This window comes from Zingiber officinale, chromosome 6A (assembly GCF_018446385.1).
Source record: "Zingiber officinale cultivar Zhangliang chromosome 6A, Zo_v1.1, whole genome shotgun sequence".
NCBI lineage: Eukaryota > Viridiplantae > Streptophyta > Magnoliopsida > Zingiberales > Zingiberaceae > Zingiber > Zingiber officinale.
This window is the reverse complement of record NC_055997.1, coordinates 11,200,705-11,219,132: the sequence shown is the minus strand read 5'-3', so window position 1 is coordinate 11,219,132 and position 18,428 is coordinate 11,200,705.

Genomic DNA, 18,428 nt, shown 5'->3' with positions numbered 1-18,428 from the left:
ATTTTAATTTTTATTATGTGGAAGATATAATTTATTAAAGAGAATTAAAATTAAAATATCTCTCTTATAAAAGATCTACAAAAGATTAAAGAAAGAGATCTCTTTCCTTATTTGTAGATTGGTGAGATATTTTATTTTCTCTTTAAAAATTATTCACATGTTGTAAAATTAAAATTATAGAAATTTCCTTTTATCAACCATGAAGAGATTTTTAAAGAGAAATTTTAATTTTAAAAATTTCCGGAAACAAATTAGGAAGTTTTAATTGTTGATTAAAACTTGTCTAATTTATCTCTTTTAATGTGGTCGGCCATTAGAGATTAAATTGGGAAATTTTATTTTATTTTTCTCAATTAAATCATGTCAAGGAAATTAAGGAAATTTTATAGTAATTAAATTTCCTAATTTGCCTAGGCCAAGAAATATAAAAGAAGGGGTGAGGGTGCCTTCACAAGACACAACCTCTATTATTTTCTCTCCCTCTTTTATTCCTTGGGGTGGCCGGCCATCCTCTTCCTCTCTTCCTCTTTGTGGTGGCCAAAACTCTCAAAGGCTTGGAGCTCTTGTGGCGTCCGGATACTACTTGGAGAAGAAGAAGAAGAAGAAGAAGAGAAAGCTAGGATCTCTTGGAGCTTGGTTGGTGTTTTGTTCTTCATCCTTGGTAAAGTTTTTTGTGGCCGAACCTAGCTAGGAGGAGAAGAAGGTGGTTGGTGGTTTCTCATCTCGGAAGATCGTTGCCCACACAACGTCCAAGGTTAGAAGAGGAATACGGTAGAAGATCAAGAGGTCTTTCTAAAAGGTATAACTAGTAGTTTTTCCTTTTCCGCATCATACTAGTTATTTATGGAAATAATACCAAATACAAGAGGCTTACGTTCTAGTATTTCGAATATATTTTTTCGATGTTGTGTTCTTTTGTTTTATTTTTCCTTGTGATTTGATTGTTCTTTTCGGTTAACCTAAAGTTATTTTAGGAAATTAAATATTAGCTTTCTATAAAAGGTTTTGTCTAGTCGGTGGTGGTTGCTCCCATATCCAAGAAGGCCATGTGCCTCGCCACGTCAGTACTGGGAACCAATTATGAAAATTAATATTTAATGGAATTAATAACTTAAGGTGATTTGGGTCGAACGTGTTAAGTTCCGCAGGAGACCCAAGTCAAAACCTAAAAGAACGAATAGATTAAGTTTTGGATCAAACGTGTTAAGTTCCGCAGGCGATCCAAAATTTAATTTAAAAGAACACATGGTAGCTAGGAAAAGGTTCAGACCTTTGTACAAAATTTTTGTACAGTGGAACCTCTAGGTTTTCCGAGTAGCAACCAACAATTGGTATCAGAGCTAGGGTTTTGCCTCTGTGTATTTGGTATTAGTTTAATTATGCACATGTCATACATAATTTAGGCAGGTTAATAGTAGGATGTGCTAACTTTGTGGATGTAGGATCCAACTATTATGACTTTTAGTTATTATGTGTGTGATTGGACCCTTGGACATGTCAAGGGCATTTATATGTGTGTGCATGATTGTATTAAAATACAGCAGGAGCTGTATTTAGTTTTATTAGGATTTTATTTTTGATCTAGATACATGTACATTCCTTTTATGGAATATAGGATCAAAAATGTAAAATTCTATTTATGTCGCGGATCAAATCTTGCAAAGCGTGGAACCTTCTAAGGACCAAAGGCGCAGCGGAACTAGGAGCAAGATGGATGCGACAGCTAAACCCAGTGGCGGTGGCCAAATATGGTAGCAGCTTGGGATGACAACACGCGGAGGACAACTAGAGATAAAAGCCATAATAGTTGAAAATTAGATTTTCTATTTATTGCTTTTATATTGTGCTGTGTGTGTATGTTAGTTTACATGCTTAGTAGGCTAGCATAGTTAAAATTCCTCATTTATAAATAACTAAGTGGGAGAGGGATTTTTAAGTAAATCCCATGGTCTCCATTACTGGTTTGTAAGTGATGCAAACAAGCTTGCGCGTTGGCTCTGAGTGCCTTCCTCCATAACGGATGAGCTTGTTTGTGGATCACTAGAACAGACTTCCATTTTTGGATGACTATAGAAAGTTAATTAAGAGCGTGTGATCTTCCCCAACGGAAGGGGCATAATCTTATTAATGGACTTAATGTCAAGTAATGGTATACACTTAGACACATCTAATAGTATCCTCCCCATCGGAGTCACTGCTATTATTTGTGTGACCAAAAGACACCAACTATTAATTTTATTTGTCAAAAAGTTAGGTTGACAAGATAATAAAATTAATGAGTTAAAACCCTCCTTTTACAAATGTTGAATTTTGTATACGTCCACACTAACGTGGCATACAAAATTCACGGTATTTTGAGGTGTTGGTTAATTTAAAATAGTATTGTTTGAGGAATCAATATTATTCTAAATTTAGAGTTCTAACCAAAAGTTATTTATGATTCTTAGGATGACTTTCAACCCACTGTCCATCATACTTCAACAGAATAGACTTACTAGACCAAACTACATAGATTGGAAAAGAAACCTGGACATTGTTCTTACTGCTGAAAGCTATAAATTTGTACTGACTGAGCCTTGCCCTGAAGCACCTACTGGTGAAACTACCCAAGAGGAGATTGAATATCATAGGAAATGGGTAAAAGCAGATGAGATGGCGCGGTGTTACATTTTGGCTTCAATGTCAAATGTATTGCAACATCAGCATCAAGATTTACCAATAGCTTATGATATTATGAACAATCTCAAGGAACTCTTTGGTCATCAGGATAGGGCTTCTAGGCAAGAAGCCATGAGAAAGATAATGACAGCCACCATGCAAGAGGGTACTCCTGTGAGGGATCATATCCTAAAAATGATGGCTTATCTGAACGAGATACAGATCCTTGGAGGAGAAATTGATGGGGAAACCCAGATCGATATGATCCTCCAAACGCTACCAAGAAGTTTTGAGCAGTTTCGCCTGAACTATAATATGAATAAAAGGATTTATTCATTAGTGGAACTACTGACAGAACTTCAAGCAGCAGAAGGATTATTTCGTCACAATGCTCAAATTCACTATGCTAAAAATGGTTCTACTTCTAAACCGAGAGGAAAGAAGAAGAAGAAATAAGCTGGTTCAGCAAAGAAAGTGAATAAATCTCAGAGTACGGGATTTAAAGCTGGAGTGAAGAAGCCGAAGGGCAAGTGCTTCATCTGCAAGCAGGCAGGACATTGGAAGGCGGACTGTCCTCGTAGGAACCAAAATAAAGGTATATCTCATACTCTAGTTGTTGAAACATGTTTAGCGGTGTTATCTACCAGCACCTGGTGTGTAGATACGGGAGCCACTGATCATGTCTGCAATTCCTTGCAGGGGTTCCAGGAAACCTGACGACTATCTGAAGGAGAGATTACCGTCTACATGGACAATGCTACTAAGGTGGCAGCTGTTGCAGTGGGAGACGTCTACTTATCTTTTAGTAGAAATAGAAATTTGATTTTAAGAAATTGTCTTTATGTACCCAGTTTTAGAAAGAATTTAATTTCAGTTTCTAAACTGTTTATAGATGGATATTCAGTTTCTTTCAGTAACGATGTAGTTATTAAAAGAAATAAAGTGATTATCTGTTCTGGTGCATTAGTTGGCAATTTGTATACTTTAAATCCAATTTCTTCCACAAAGCAAAACATGGAAATTTATAACTCATCTTCTAACTCTAATAAGAGAAAAGAACCTTCGAAAATGAACCAAGCATATCTTTGGCATCTAAGGCTTGGTCATATTAACTTAAGTAGGATTCAGAGGCTTATAGCCGATGGACTTTTGAGTTCATTAGAGTTGGAAAATTTTCCAACTTGTGAATCTTGCTTGGAAGGAAAAATGACCAAAAGGCCGTTCAGGGCCAAGGGGTATAGAGCCAAAGAAGTGTTAGAATTGGTTCATTCTGATTTGTGTGGTCCTATGTCTGTCCAAGCAAGAGGTGGTTTTGAATATTTTGTCTCTTTTATAGATGATTATTCAAGATACGGATATATTTACCTAATGCGCCGCAAGTCCGAGTGCTTTGATAAGTTCAAAGAATACAAGGCTGATGTGGAGAAACGATTAGGTAAAAGTATCAAGACACTACGATCTGATCGTGGTGGCGAATACCTCTTAGGAGAGTTTAGGAATTACTTATCAGAGGCCGGGATTCAATCCCAATTGTCTGCACCTGGAACACCCCAACAGAATGGTGTAGCAGAACGAAGAAATAGAACTCTTATGGAGATGGTTAGATCGATGATGAGTTATTCAGAATTACCAAATTCGTTTTGGGGATATGCTCTGGAAACAGCAGTGTATGTTCTGAACTTAGTACCTTTTAAATCAGTTTCTTCTACTCCCATAGAATTGTGGAATGAGCGAAAACCCAGTCTAAGACATATTCGGATTTGGGGTAGTCCAGCACATGTCGAAGGGAAGATCTTGATAAGTTAGAATCCGTCAGAAGTTCGTGTGTTTGTAGGATATCCCAAAGGAGCGAAGGTGGCTTATTTTATAGTCCTAAGACCGAAGGTCATTGTTAGCACCAATGCCCGATTTTAGAAGAAGACTATATAATGGATCACAAGCCCAGAAGTAAAGTTTTTAGAAGAACTTAGAGAGGACACGTCTACTTGAGTACCAACAAGACAAGATGAAGTACCACAAGAGACGCAACACGTGTCACATGATACACAACCACGCATGCCTCGTCGTAGTGGGAGGGTTGTAAAGCACTGAAAGATTCATGTTTTGGGAGAGTCTTGGACTTGATCCGGGTAAACATGAACCTGATCCAGAACATATAACGAAGCACTCCAAGATATAGATGCAGATCTTGGCAAAATAATGAATTACGAAATAGAGTCTATGTACTCTAATAAGGTCCGGAGCTTGTAGAACCACCGATGGTGTAAAAGCCGTTGGATGCAAGTGGATCTACAAAGGAAAAGAGGGATGACGGGAAGGTAGAAACCTTCAAAGCTAGGCTTGTTGCGAAAGGGTACACTCGAAAGAGTGAATCGATTATGAGAAACCTTTTCACCGGTAGCCATGCTTAAGTCTATCCGGATACTCTTATCCATTCTTTGCTCATATGGATTATGAGATTTGGCAAATGGATGTCAAGACTTTCCTTAATGGAAGTCTTGAAGAGAACATCCATATGAAGCAACCGGAAGGGTTCATTGAAAAGGCAAAGAGCATCTAGTGTGCAAGCTCAATCGGTCCATTTATGGACTGAAGCAAGCTTCAAGGTCTTGGAACATCCGGTTTAATGAAGTAATCCAGTCGTATGGATTTATTCAGTGTCCGGATGAGTCTTGTGTATACAAGAAGTGTAACGGAAACGTGGTGGTATTTCTTGTACTATACGTAGATGATATTTTGTTAATTGGCAACAATGTCAAGGTATTATCAGACGTAAGGGTATGGTTGTCCAAACAATTTGATATGAAGGACTTAGGAGAGTGTGCACATATTCTTGGGATCAAAGTGATAAGGGATCGCAAGAAAAGAATGTTGTGTCTGTCCCAAGCTTCATATATAGATACAATCCTTGCTCGTTTTAGTATGCAGGATTCCAAGAAAGGTTTTTTACCTTTTAGGCATGGAATAGCTCTATCTAAAGAGATGTCTCCTAAAACATCAAAGGAGATAGAAGACATGAAAGCAGTTCCTTATGCCTCGGCTGTAGGAAACCTTATGTATGCAATGCTATGTACGAGACCTGATATTTGTTTTGCCGTGGGCATGGTCAGCAGATATCAGAGTAACCCTGGACAAGGATATTGGACTGCGGTAAAGCATATATTAAAGTACCTGAGAAGGACTAGAGATTATATGCTAGTTTACCAAGCAGACGATTTGCTCCCTGTGGGTTACACGGATTCAGATTTCCAATCAGATAGGGACAACAGTAAGTCTACATCAGGCTATGTGTTTACTTTAGGAGGTGGAGCCATTTCATGGAGGAGTGTTAAGCAGAAATGCGTTTCGGACTCAACCATGGAAGCAGAGTATGTAGCAGCCTCTGAGGCAGCTAAAGAAGCAGTATGGCTCAGGAACTTTCTAATGGACTTAGATGTGATTCCTGGTTTGCCCAAAATCATCACAATTTATTGTGATAATAGTGGTGCAGTTGCAAACTCGAAGGAACCACGAGCTCATAAGGCAAGTAAACATATAGAGCGCAAGTACCACCTGATACGAGATATCGTGAAGCGAGGAGAAGTTGTCATCGCCAAGATTGCATCAGCGGATAACCTGGCAGATCCTTTCACTAAGGCCCTTCCGGCGAAAGCTTTCGATCGGCATGTGGAGGGAATGAGAATCAGATGTATGGTAGAAGATATGGCAGCTTAGTCATTAGTATAAGTGGGAGATTGTTGGAGTGTATACTGAAAGCCTAAGCTTTGTAAACATTCATTATGAATAAAGAATCACATTTGGTCAAATTGTCTACATTTAGTTGTAGTTGTTCAATTAATTTATACTGTAGATAACATAGTATGTGGTGTCACATGCAGAAGATGATATTATCAGTACCTTATAAATTATAAACAATAGCTCACGACCAAAATGGAAAGGAACAAACCATTAGAAGGTCATAGTGTAATTAGGTATCAGTTTATCTTGACTGTATAATTACACTAGTACACTTAGAGTGTATTGAGTAGGACCATTTGAGGTTGTTTCTTTCATCCTTGGTAAAACTTTTTGTGGCCGAACCTAGCTAGGAGGAGAAGAAGGTGGTTGGTGGTTTCTCATCTCGGAAGATCGTTGCCCACACAACGTCCGAGGTTAGAAGAGGAATACGGTAGAAGATCAAGAGGTCTTTCTAAAAGGTATAACTAGTAGTTTTTCCTTTTCCGCATCATACTAGTTATTTATGGAAATAATACCAAATACAAGAGGCTTACGTTCTAGTATTTCGAATATGTTTTTTCGATGTTGTGTTCTTTTGTTTTATTTTTCCTTGTGATTTGATTGTTCTTTTCGGTTAACCTAAAGTTATTTTAGGAAATTAAATATTAGCTTTCTATAAAAGGTTTTGTCTAGTCGGTGGTGGTTGCTCCCATATCCAAGAAGGTCATGTGTCTCGCCACGTCAGTACTGGGAACCAATTATGGAAATTAATATTTAATGGAATTAATAACTTAAGGTGATTTGGGTCGAATGTGTTAAGTTCCGCAGGAGACCCAAGTCAAAACCTAAAAGAACGAATAGATTAAGTTTTGGATCAAACGTGTTAAGTTCCGCAGGCGATCCAAAATTTAATTTAAAAGAACACATGGTAGCTAGGAAAAGGTTCAGACCTTTGTACAAAATTTTTGTACAGTGAAACCTCTAGGTTTTCCGAGTAGCAACCAACATTCTACATCCTCAAGAGAGGAAGAGATGGAAGCATCCATATCCTTAAGAGAAGAAGAAGATGATGATGATGATGATGCCACCTCCACAACACAAGATAAATCTAATGGAGGATTGAGTGCTACCCCTACAAGCAAAGGTATAGAAATTTGTATTGTAAATAATAAAAATCATATCATTTGTTTTGAGTGTAGGGAGCATGTGCACTACAAGAGTAAGTGTCTCAAATTGGCCAAGAAGAAAGGTCAAGTAGTATCCAAGGGCAAGGAGAAGCTAAAGGAGACAATCCTCACAATAAAGAAGAGCAAGGAACACATTGTGTGTTTCTTGTGCAACCAAAATGGACATTATCGAAGTCAATGTCCAAAGGGGAAGAAGTCGGTCAAGGTCAAAGGAGGAAGCACAAGTCTAGGGGAAGCTTCCAAGATAAAAACCAAGGTATCATTTAATGAACCTATTCTTTTGACACATGATAAGAAGCATGCTAGAAATAATTCTTATCATTTTAATGCTAATTATCATGAAAGTAGGAAGCATGATGGCACTAAGGATAAATATATTCCTCCTCATTCTAGATTTATCACACCTAAGGCTAGGAAGGTAGATAATTACTTAGGCAATAACTCTGAGGATTATAGATATATGCATAAAAATAGAAATGCTCAAGGACTCAATGAAAAACGAAAATCTAGGGATTTATGGAGTGAAAATCAAGTCTTGAGGATAAGACTTGATAATTTAGAAAGGACCCTAGTAAGAATAGAAAACATGTTTAGGGGTCAAAATGAGCAAAATCTAGGGAGAACTAGGCAAGAGTCATTCAATGGTCATAGAGGTTTGGGATACAAGCCTAAGGTTAAGAAGGATGTGACTACCTTTCATAGGGTTCCATATAGCTATGAGACCAACCCTAGGTGTAGAGGTCAAGTCAAAGATACTAGGGAAGGAATCCCTAAAAGTACTTTTGGCAAAACCAATGTGACTAAGACTTCTAAGAAGTCTAACAAAGTCACAAAGAATGTTACTGTTAGGACCAAAAGTAGCTAGAGGGGGGGTGAATAGCTCGTCGCGTGCTCGTTGCTCGGTGTTGCTTGTTTCTTCAAGAATGCGCAGCGGAAAATACATAAACAAACACAAACACGCTAACACTAGGAGTTTACTTGGTATCCACCTCCAACGGAGATGACTAATCCAAGGATCCACACCACGCACGCACCCTCCACTATGAAAACACTCCTTTTCGGTAACTACCGAGGGCGGAGAAGCCCTACAAGACTCTCAGTACAAGAAGAAGAAAGGGTAGTAAAGAATAAGCAAAAGCTTACAAGAAATGCAGTAAAAACCCTAGCTTCTTCTTCTTCTCGTTGCAACTCGCCTCTTGACTTGGATGAACCTCCAAGAACCTTCAAGAACTGGCGGTGAGGAGCTTAGAGAGTGCTGGGGAGGAGCTGTGTTGAATCTAGAATGAATCGGTGAAGTTCTGCTGAAGGAATCGCACGCCAACAGCTATAAACGACGCCAACGGTCGAATCCCAATCGATTGGATTGCTCCCAATCGATCGGGGAGGCTTTGGATCGATCCACGGATCGATCCAGAGCGCCTCTGTGCTCAGGAAAAATTCCTGGATCAATCCACGGATCGATCCAGCGCTTATCGCGTGAAACAGCAGCGTCCCAATCGATCCACTGATCGATTGGGACCTCTGGATCGATCCACGGATCGATCCAGAGGGGTTCTGTTCGTGGGGACTCACCGGATCGATCGGCGGATCGATCCAGATCTTCTGGATCGATCCACGGATCAATCCAAACCTGCTGGATCAATCCACGGATCAATCCAAACCTTGGTTTTTGTCCAAAACCAAGTCTAAAGCCCCCTAAACCAACATCTAGTCAACCATGACTTGTTGGTACATAAGACCTAGCATCCGGTCACCCTTGACCAGCTAGGACTCTCTCACCAAGTGTCTGGTCAATCCCTTTGACCCACTTTGACTTTTCTCTTCTTGCCAAGTATCCGGTCAGTCCCTCTGACCTACTTGGACTTTTCTTTCTCGTGCCAAGTATCTGGTCAATCCCTTTGACCTACTTGGACTCTCACCAAATGTCTGGTCAACCTTGACTCATTTGGATTCCTCTTGCCTGGCTTCACTCACTAGGACTTTCCCAATTGCCTAGCTTCACTCACTAGGTCTTTCACCTAGCTTCACTCACCAGGATTTTCCTCTTGCCTAGCTTCACTCACTAGGACTTCCCAATTGCCTAGCTTCACTCACTAGGTCTTTCACCTGGCTTCACTCACCAGGATTTTCCTCCTGCCTAGCTTCACTCACTAGGACTTCCCAGTCAAGTATCCGGTCATCCTTGACCTACTTGACTCTTCTTCAATCAACCTTGCATTGTCAAACATCGAAACCCAAACCAAGACTCAAGCTTGGTCAACCAGGTCAACCTTGACCTAAGGGATGTTGCACCAACAATCTCCCCCTTTTTGATGTTTGACAATACCAACACTATCACTTACAATACCACATGTAAGTTAGGCTAATCTCATAGCCTAAACCTTCTTCATGCCACTAGGTAATGAATACATAAGTTAAGCCCTTCATTCTCCCCCTAAGAGGGCAAATTCCCTCTAGGTAATGAAAGCCTAACTTACTCCCTTTCATTCTCCCCCTATTGGCACACATCAAACCATACCCCATTTTTGGGCACATATCAATAAATTCACTTGTTGAAAACTCTCCCCCTGAAGAGTTGCTCATCGTTGTTCACAACTTCACTCGTTGTGATCAACACGATAATGAAGGTCCCATACCCTTCATTAACCTTAACCCTACATTCTCCCCCAATGTAGGCAAATGCCCATCCTTAAGCATTATCCACTTGAAGCCACTTGAACAATGAGGATATCCACTCCCCATTAAAGTTCAAACGCTCAACCTTGAGCATGTTCTTAACGGAAGGTTGACCACCTTCCAAGGTTCATGAAAAATAGTTTTCATGTCTTTAAAGAGTCCCTCCCCCTAAAGACATGGTGGTAACTTCTGTCATTGCACCAACAATGACTTGGAATCCCCAAAACTTTAGAAAACCCAATTTTAGAAGTTTTGAGGTTCAAATATTCAAAATTTGAAACAAACCTCAACCTAAACTTCAACTTAGCCTTCCTTAACCAATCCATCCTTGTTTTCCACACGAAAACACCCTTTTTATGTATACAAATGTATTTTCAGGGGTTTGGAATGGTTTCCTAGACTAAAATAGGTTCAAAATGCTGAAAATAAGCTTTCCCAGCCAAAATCAGCATCTTCAATCGATTGGAGTTGGGTTCCAATCGATTGAACCCTGCTGAATCGATCCACTGATCGATTCAGTCTTCTTGGATCGATCGGCTGATCGATCCAGCGAGCTTCTGCTCGCGAGAAATGCCTTCTCAATCGATCGGCTGATCGATTGAGGCACTCCAATCGATCCACTGATCGATTGGAGGCCTGAAATTGCTGAAATTCAATTTCAGCCAATTTCAGAAACCCCTAGAAAATTCTACAAAATTCTAAAAATCGTAAAAATTTGTGTAGACATTATTTAGGGTATAATTTATCATGGAAAAATAGTTTTCTATGAAAATACATCATATTTTCAAAGATTGACACAAACTTGAGAACTTGCAAAAACTTTAGTGTTTTCTTCAAGTTTGTGTCTAACTATTCAATGATGATTACTATCAAAAGATAGCCTTCACCAAGGTTTTCCAAAATCATTTTAAAAACATTTTCAAAACCAATATCCCACAATGTTCCTTGGGCTTAAAGCACATGACTTGTACATTAGCTTTCCCAATGATGGGAAAACACATAACTATGTGTTTTGATGAACCTAAAACTCAGAAGAATGCACTAAATCAACATCTTGAGTTTTGTTCATCTTCCTAACATCTCACTTGTATCTAATGTGCACTTAAACACATACAAGTCACCTTATAGTCCTTGTGAGATGTGAGATTTTGGTTTTACCCTATTCTAGGGATCATGCATATCTATCTAGGCATTTTAAAGATATTAAACATCCACCTAGGATGTCACTTGTTAATAAGTGATGTTAAATGCCATTTGTCCTTAATTTCAAGGAATTTAAACTTAATGCATGATTATGTTATGGCATACATCAAGATGAAATAATTTTCAAAAGAAAATATCCTATAACTACTTGATGTATGAATGTCATGACATGGTATTTTTTGGATTTTTCATAATAAAACATAAATGTAAAAATAGACATGATGTCATGACATATGATGGGCAAATAATCATGGCAAGGTTTAGCATAAATAAAATATACCTAGATTACCTATCTAAGTATCCTTAACCACTTAGCTAACCCAAAATATATCACTTGTTTTAACTTAAAATGTTAAACCTAGATTGCCCTAAATGCTTTAAAGAAATGCCAAAACCTAAATTGACATTTCTATTTCTCTTGATTTGTTTATGCCACTTAAAAATTAAGCATATCCTCAAATGTTGGCATATTCCATTTTTCCTCAAGAATAATCACATAAATCAAGGCCCGGATTGCCTTAAATTTCTAAGAGAATACCAAAATCCCAACTTGGTATTTCTCTAGGTTTTCCCAATTTATGCCATTTTAAGATAAAATCAATTTTTCACCATTAGGCACATTTTACTCTTTCAAGGAGTAAATAATAATTCAATTTCATTTTCAAAGGTTAACAAAAACCTTGAAAATGCTCCTTGAGTGTCAATTTCTTCATGATTGGGTTAACTACCCTTTCACTTAGAGTTGACACTCTCTAACCCATTTATGGGGTAGAGAAAATGCTCCTAGGAACCCAACACCTATTGGTGCTCCTTGGATGCTCTAGGTATTCACTAGGGATAACTTCCCTAGATACCTTCCTAGTGACCTTGTTTGGCTTCTTAGAAGCCTTGGTCACCTTTTCTAGGTCAACTCTAGGGATAGCCTCCCTTGTGACCTTGTTGGTGACTTTCTTAGACTTCTTAGAAGTCTTAGTCACTTTGGTTGCAAAGATACTTCTAGGGATATCTTCCCTTGTATCCTTGACTTGACCTCTAGACTTAGGGTTTGTTCCATAACTATATGGAACCCTATGATAACTAGGCACATCCTTTTTAGCTTTGGGTTTGTATCCCAAACCTCTATGGTCATTGGATGGCTTTTGTACCCCTAAACCTAGGTTATGCTCATTTTGCCCTAATAGGATATTTTCCAATCTTTTTAGGGTCTTTTCTAATTTATCAAGTCTTGACCTCAAGACTTGATTTTCCCTTACTAAGTCCTTAGTATTTGATTTTTCATTTGATCCATGAGCATTTTTATTCTTGGGCTTGTATCTATTATCCTTAGTGTTTTTGCCCAAATGTCTATCTACCTTCCTAACCTTAGGTTGGGTAGTCTTGGCATGTAGGGTCACATGCTTTTCCTTAATGCCCTCATGCTTTCTATTCTTATGGTAAATTGCATTAAAATGATAAAAATTTGAACTATCATGCTTTTTACCATAACGTAAAGGGGTAGGCTCAATAAATATTACCTTCTTCTTTACCTTGGAGGCTCCCCCTTGACTAGTGCCTCCTTGAGCCTTGACCATCTTCTTCCCCTTGGGGCATTGACTTCGGTAATGCCCTTTTTGTTGACACAAGAAGCACACAATATGCTCCTTGCTCTTCTTTGTCCCGGGGGTGGTCTCCTTGGGCTTCTCCTTGCCCTTTTGTGTCACTTGACCCTTCTTCTTGGCCAAGTTGGGACACTTGCTCTTGTAGTGCCCACTTTCCCTACACTCAAAACATATTATATGATTTTTATTTTTAATTGAGGCATTTATACCTTCTTGTGTAGGGATGGCACTTGCTCCTCCATTTGATATTTCTTGAATTTTGGAGGTGGAAACTTCTTCATCCTCTTCTTCTCTTGACCCGGATGTGGATACTTCTTCTTGCTCCGGGGTCAAAGAAGATCTCTCCCCCTCAATCCTAGAGGTGGAGGCTTCCTCATCTTCATCTTGTTCATGGAACAAGGAGTATGCTCCCTCCTTGTTCTCTTCATTGCTTTCCCTTGAAGATGAGGCTTCTTCTTGGACTTCATCTTCGGAGGTTGAGCATCTCTCAACCTCGGAGTCCTCCTCTTGATCTTGCTCCAATGAGTCGCCCTCTTTGGATTTTTCTTGATCTTGTACAGTGAAGGGGATCTCTTCATGGAGCTTGATCAATTTGTTCCACAATTCCTTTGCATCTTCAAATTCTCCAATTTTGCAAAGGATGGTGCTTGGCAATAGATTGACCAAGAGCTTGGTCACTTTGTCATTGGCCTCGCACCTTTGAACTTGCTCTTGGCTCCACTTGCTCCTCTTGAGAACTTTGCCCTTTGAGTTTGTGGGAGCTTCAAAACCTTCCATGAGAGCAAACCATTGCTCTATCTCCACCATTAAGAAGTTTTCGATCCTTGATTTCCAAAGATCGAAGCTTGTAGATGTGTATGGTGGAGGCACCCTCGTGTCGAATCCGAGTCCATCTCGGAATTCCATTTGAAGTTGAGCTTCTTGTGATGAAGTCTTCGACTTGTAGAATTGCTCCAACTTCTTCACCCTCTAGCTTTGCTTGCTTTGTTTACCCCTTCCGGCGATGATTCCAGTGAAGAGCGGCCTCGCTCTGATACCACTTGTTAGGACCAAAAGTAGCTAGAGGGGGGGTGAATAGCTCGTCGCGTGCTCGTTGCTCGGTGTTGCTTGTTTCTTCAAGAATGCGCAGCGGAAAATACATAAACAAACACAAACACGCTAACACTAGGAGTTTACTTGGTATCCACCTCCAACGGAGATGACTAATCCAAGGATCCACACCACGCACGCACCCTCCACTATGAAAACACTCCTTTTCGGTAACTACCGAGGGCGGAGAAGCCCTACAAGACTCTCAGTACAAGAAGAAGAAAGGGTAGTAAAGAATAAGCAAAAGCTTACAAGAAATGCAGTAAAAACCCTAGTTTCTTCTTCTTCTCGTTGCAACTCGCCTCTTGACTTGGATGAACCTCCAAGAACCTTCAAGAACTGGCGGTGAGGAGCTTAGAGAGTGCTGGGGAGGAGCTGTGTTGAATCTGGAATGAATCGGTGAAGTTCTGCTGAAGGAATCGCACGCCAACAGCTATAAACGACGCCAACGGTCGAATCCCAATCGATTGGATTGCTCCCAATCGATCGGGGAGGCTTTGGATCGATCCACGGATCGATCCAGAGCGCCTCTGTGCTCAGGAAAAATTCCTGGATCGATCCACGGATCGATCCAGCGCTTATCGCGCGAAACAGCAGCGTCCCAATCGATCCACTGATCGATTGGGACCTCTGGATCGATCCACGGATCGATCCAGAGGGGTTCTGTTCGCGGGGACTCACCGGATCGATCGGCGGATCGATCCAGATCTTCTGGATCGATCCACGGATCAATCCAAACCTGCTGGATCAATCCACGGATCAATCCAAACCTGCTGGATCAATCCACGGATCAATACAAACCTTGGTTTTTGTCCAAAACCAAGTCTAAAGCCCCCTAAACCAACATCTAGTCAACCATGACTTGTTGGTACATAAGACCTAGCATCCGGTCACCCTTGACCAGCTAGGACTCTCTCACCAAGTGTCTGGTCAATCCCTTTGACCCACTTTGACTTTTCTCTTCTTGCCAAGTATCCGGTCAGTCCCTCTGACCTACTTGGACTTTTCTTTCTCGTGCCAAGTATCCGGTCAATCCCTTTGACCTACTTGGACTCTCACCAAATGTCTGGTCAACCTTGACTCATTTGGATTCCTCTTGCCTGGCTTCACTCACCAGGACTTTCCCAATTGCCTAGCTTCACTCACTAGGTCTTTCACCTGGCTTCACTCACCAGGATTTTCCTCTTGCCTAGCTTCACTCACTAGGACTTCCCAATTGCCTAGCTTCACTCACTAGGTCTTTCACCTGGCTTCACTCACCAGGATTTTCCTCCTGCCTAGCTTCACTCACTAGGACTTCCCAGTCAAGTATCCGGTCATCCTTGACCTACTTGACTCTTCTTCAATCAACCTTGCATTGTCAAACATCGAAACCCAAACCAAGACTCAAGCTTGGTCAACCAGGTCAACCTTGACCTAAGGGATGTTGCACCAACAGGCTTGACTCTCTACCACTGGATCAGATAGACTTCTCTTTTTGCCTCTGCTGCTGGGGCTACTGGTGCTGTAGGCTGGACTGGGGGAACCTCTAAGACTACTGGCGTTGCTAAGTTTGGTTCCGGGGTGACTGTGGGAGTATTCTGCTGATTAGCCTTTAAGATGACTATCTCCTGTTGTTGTCCAGCTAGCTGCTGCTGTAACTGAGCCACTAATGCTGTAAGGTCTGGGGGAGGCACTGAACTGCCTGCCTCATGCTGGGGCTCAGTAGTTGGTGCCCTTCTAGCTGGGCGTCCTCGTGCCATTTCTAAAGACATAGAGGATATACATAACTAAGACAATCATGTTTATATAACTACTATCACTATCATGTTAGGTACTATCATCAATCAACATGCTACAGTATCTATAAACATGAAAGAAAGAACATAATAAAGTGAGAGACGTTTCTTACTTGGAAGCTGCAGGTTCAATGCTGATATGTGTGTAGGAAGTATGGAAACTGCTCTGATACCACTCTGTAACGACCCACCTCCTACTAACTAGGCTGTGAGGCCAATTGTTACATTAATCTGTGCTAACTAATCCATGACCATCATTAAATACTAAGTGCGGAAGCTGTACTAACTGAAATTTTGCTAAACTACTAACGTTTCTTGGTTCTATATATGCTAAGGGGTGTAAACGAACTATTCATGACATGTTTTACCTTCCCCCTGCTCAAGGAACTGAACTTAAACATTTACCCGCTGATATCAGACCTCCCAATCGATCCATTGATCGATTGGAATGTCGGATCGATCCAGTGATCGATCCAGCACGCTACTGTGCTCGGGCAATATTCTGGATCGATCGGCTGATCGATCCAGACTGGTCAATCGATCCAGTGATCGATCCCAGAGCTTTCTGTTCGTGACGAAATTGGCTGGATCGATCGGCTGATCGATCCAGACGCCTACTGTTCGCGAGACGAGTTTCCCAGTCGATCAATCGATCTATTGGAAACTCTCGAATCGATCGGCTGATCGATTCGAGTTTCTGATTTCGTGCCAATGATCTGATTTCAGCACTGTCTCGTGCCAAATCACACATAATGATTCCAAAAATGACTAAGAACATCCTAACAATAATAACTAACATTCTAACATCATAAAAATAGTGTTCTAAGCATAATAGAGTGCATGGTTAACTAATTCATAGCAATTAACATATTAAAGTGCAAAATGCTAAAACACTGAAAGATTCTAATGTTTAAACCAAACTTGCTAAAGTTCCCTAAGATCTCTATTCCAAGTTCCTGCCCACACACATCTTCATTGCATTGTCCTCCAGCCTCCGCTAATCCATCTTTCCTTTACCTTTATCTGCAGTATAAGGAAAAAGTATCTGTAAGCTTTCGCTTAGTAAGAAACCATCTACCTCACTAAAACATGCATACGATGCAATTCATGATTTTAAAACATGCTATTTGAAATACAAATTGAATATGCTAAACATGACATGACATACAACACATAGAAAACTAACTAATCATGGCAATAAGAGCTAATCATAAATTATCATGTTGTATGAACAGAAACTACAATGTTACAAAAGCTGAACTGAGCTAATTCTAGCTAACGCTAATGCTGTACTGAATTCACCTAACTATCTTGTGAGAGTTCGAAAACTGAATACATATAATAGGTGAAAATACATAATCATGCTGTTAATGGCCCGGCAACTGTACGTGCTATGCGTGCATCCTTAACTAGACCCGGGGTTGCAAATCCCGAATTTAGTAAGGTTTACTAGGTTATCTAAACCTAGGGACGACTGTGGGAGCCCAACCCAATGGATATCTAATCCAGTACAGTGCCACTGAAAAGTAAAATACTGAACATAAGCTAATAAATTCTTGTCTTGCTTTTACTAGGTTGTCTAAACCTAGAACTAGGTTATCTAACCCTAGAGGCGACTGTGGGAGCCCACCCATTGGACATCTAGTCCTGTAAAAGCTGGAGCAAGACTAAATAAGCTATAAAATGCTTCTATTGCATTTATCTAAGTTAATAAAATGCCTAAGTTGCATTTTTCTGTGCTAACTATTTAATCGAACACTTGGTATGCGCTAATTCGCATCCTTTGTGTCGATAGTCTACATATTACTAAACTAAGACATGAAATTCACACTAAAGTTACTTATACTGCAGGTGATGGGTTTCTTACCTCCTGTAAGGATTTTCTTACGATTCTAATCGCTAGATTTCCGGAGGAGACGATCCTTTCGACGATCTTCTCGCGTCTAAGCGTTCCTCTCGCGGAGGGGAGCGTCCTCGTATCCAAGATGTCGTTGGAAAGTCCTCCTATGGCCCTAGGGGACGGAACCCTAGCCTTGGCTTGTGGTTGGCGCCGAGAGAAGAAGAGGAAGGGAGGTGGGCGGCGGTGAGGGTTTGAGGGAGAGGAAAAGTTACGTTAAAATAACTCTTCACCTATTAATTCCCTATTTATATTAAGTGGGTAATTCCGCCCAACTCTAATATAAATTTAATTGTTTCCCTTTCCTTTCAGCACGGCCCTGCTGGGTTCACTTGGTTACCATGGTTCACCATAAGTCATAGGACCCATAGGTCTCGGGTTCAATTCCTGCTTAAGCTATTTTCGTTTTCTATTTATTTTTGCTACTTCCGCTACTCTAAAAATTCCATAAAAATATTCTAAACTTCCAGAAAAATCATAGAATATTTCTAAAAATAGTTTTGAGAATTTTCGGGCATTACATACTCTTCCAAGGAGTAATTAATTTTATTAAGGTTTAAATTGTCCCTTAGGCCATTAAGAGAACACCAAAATCTCAACTTAGTATCTCTTATGATTTTCCTTT